The sequence below is a fragment of the Orycteropus afer genome, unplaced genomic scaffold (assembly GCF_000298275.1).
Source record: "Orycteropus afer afer isolate SDZICR_OR568_19922 unplaced genomic scaffold, OryAfe1.0 scaffold01153, whole genome shotgun sequence".
NCBI classification, from domain to species: Eukaryota; Metazoa; Chordata; class Mammalia; order Tubulidentata; family Orycteropodidae; genus Orycteropus; species Orycteropus afer.
This window is the reverse complement of record NW_006922740.1, coordinates 111558-114327: the sequence shown is the minus strand read 5'-3', so window position 1 is coordinate 114327 and position 2770 is coordinate 111558.

The window sequence follows — 2770 nt, the reverse complement described above, 5'->3', positions numbered from 1 at the left end:
ATCTATAAATCTATCAATCAATCATCTATCTATGATCAAAACCATAGACGCAGCAGTCAAGAAATCAAATGACATATTGCATTGAGCAAATTGGCTGCAAAAGACCTCTTTCTTCAAAGTGCTAAAAAGCAACGATATCACTTTGAGGACTAAGGTGTTACTGATCTAAGCCATACCCATGTAATTTTAATTCATCTCATATATATGCAAACGATGGGTAATGAATAAGGAAAACCAAAGAAGAAGTCATACTTTTGAGTTATGGTATTGTTGAAGAATATTGAATATACCATGGATTGCCAGAAGGACGAACAAATCTGTGTTGGAAAAGTATAGCCAAATGCCCCTTAGATGCAAGGATGGTGAGACTTCTTCTCATGTATTTTGTACCTATTATCAGGATGAGCCAGTGTCTGGAGAGGACATCAAGCTTGGTACAGTGGAGGGTCAGGTAAAAAGAAGGAAATGTTCAGTGAAATGAACTGACACAGTGGCTGCAATAATGAGCTCAACCACAGTAAAGATTATGAGGATGACACAGGACCAGGGAGTGTGTCGTTCTGTTGTTTATGGACTGACTTTGTGTGGTACTTAAGGTTATGCGTCAACTTGGCTGGGCCTAGTTATGAGTGGATGGGCAGCTGAATGGAGTTATTCCCCGTGCTGAGATTGGTCATCAACTTCATGGTGGAATCTATTGGAGAAGCTGAGGAGTTGCCTTAGGAATGTGGTCTGCTTCCAGTATATAAGAAGCAGCTTTGAGGAAGGTATCTAGTTTTTGGCACACTTGGACCTTGCACATAGCCGAGTCTTCATTTAGCAGCCTGCCATATTTCCTGCTATCTTGGGACTGTCTCTGGACTTGAACTAGTGGCCTGCCTTGTTGTTGATAACACTGGGACTGTGCCATTTTGTCAACCTTGTACTTGTTAGCGTCAGCAGCCAGTAGCTGCCTGAGTGAAGAGGCACCTCTAGCTGCAGTGGGTTAGAGCAAGAGGCAGAGAAGAAGCCCAGGGTCAAGAGGCTTTCACCTATAGCCCTAGAGCTCAGCACTTTGAACTTGGATTTCTAGTTTCCAAAACTGTAAGAGAATAAACTCCTTTTTGTTGAAAAAAAAAAAAAATCCAAACTCACTGACATCAAGTCAATTCCAACATATAGCTATCCCCTTTGGTTTTCCAGGACAGTAAGTCTTTAAGGAAGTAGATTGCCCAGTCTTCCTTCCATGGAGTGGCTGGTGATTTGAACCACCAGCCTTCTGGTTAGAAGTCAAATGCCTTAAGCACTATGCTATTAGAGCTCCTTACTATTTGTTAAAGCCATCCCATTTGTGGTATCTTCTGTTAGAGCAACACTAGGTAGCCAAAACACTGTGAATCAGAACTGACTTGACAGTACCTAACAACAGCATCCATCCATCCATCCATCCCTCTATCCAGCCATCCATCCATCTGTCATCCATCCATCTATCTATCTGTTAAACCAAATCATACCTGATTCCCTCAAGTTGATTCTGACTTATTGTGACCCCATGTATTACAGTGAACTGCTCCACAGGATTTTCTTGGCTATAATCTTTCCAGAGGCTGATCACCAGAACTTTCATTCATGGCACTATTGAGTGGGTTTGAACTGCCAAAGTTTAGGTTATTAGCTGATTGCATACTATTTTTGCCACATAGGAACACAAATTCTTTTACTATTGAAAATTTATCTTCCCTTCTTTATTAGTTGTTGTTGTTGTCGTTATGTGCCATCGAGTTGGACCTGACTCATAGCCACCCCTCCTTGGATTTCGGAGGTGGTATCACTACGGAAGTAGACTGCCCAACCTTCTTTCCAAGGAATGGCTGGTGGTTTTGAACTGTCAGCCTTAGAAAGTCAACCAAGGATCTTTTCCTCCCAATCTTTTCTCTCCAAAGTATAAACTACTGTCCAAACCAAAACCTCCTATCATCCAATCAATTCAGGCTCATAGCACCCTCATTGTGTTTCCATGGCTGTAAATCTTTATAGAAGTAGAGTATCTCATCTTCCTCCCACGGAGCAGCTAGTGGGCTTGAACTACCAACATTCTGGTTAGCAGCCAAAATGTCTTACCCACTATACCACTAGACTTTCTCTTCTTTCAACACATGCATATAAGTACCCTCTGAAAATTGTTGTTAAATCCTGTTGAGTCAATTTTTACTCATAATGACCCTAAGTGACAGAGCACAACTGTCCCATTACGTTGTCTACACTGTAGTCTTTATGGATGTAGATTGCTAGGTGTTTCACCCACAGAGCAACTGTGTGGGTTTGAACCACAAAGTTTCCCACTAGCAGCCAAACCTTTAACTTTTGCACAATCAGGGCTGGAAACTATCATTTAGATAATCTAGACATTCCTTAAATGTGTCACATAAGAGAAAAACTTGACATCTCTGTCCATTGGCCCTAATATTCATGACCTGTTTTTTTTTTTTTTTTTTTTAAATATATCAGTGAAAGATGCCATTATCCATTTGGTTTTCCAAATCAGAGACTACTTATTTTTTATTATATATTCTCGGATTTTAAGCAAATATCAAATTTATTCCCAGTTCCTTACAATGTTATCTTTTATGTAATTTTCAAATTTAGCTCTGATAGCGTAGTGCCTAAGGCTCTTGACCTCTAACCAGAAGGCTGGCAGTTCCAACCCACCAACCACTCCTCAGAAGGAAGTTTGCACAATCTATGTCCATAGTGATACTGTCTGGGAAACCCAAGCAGGGGTCGTTATGAG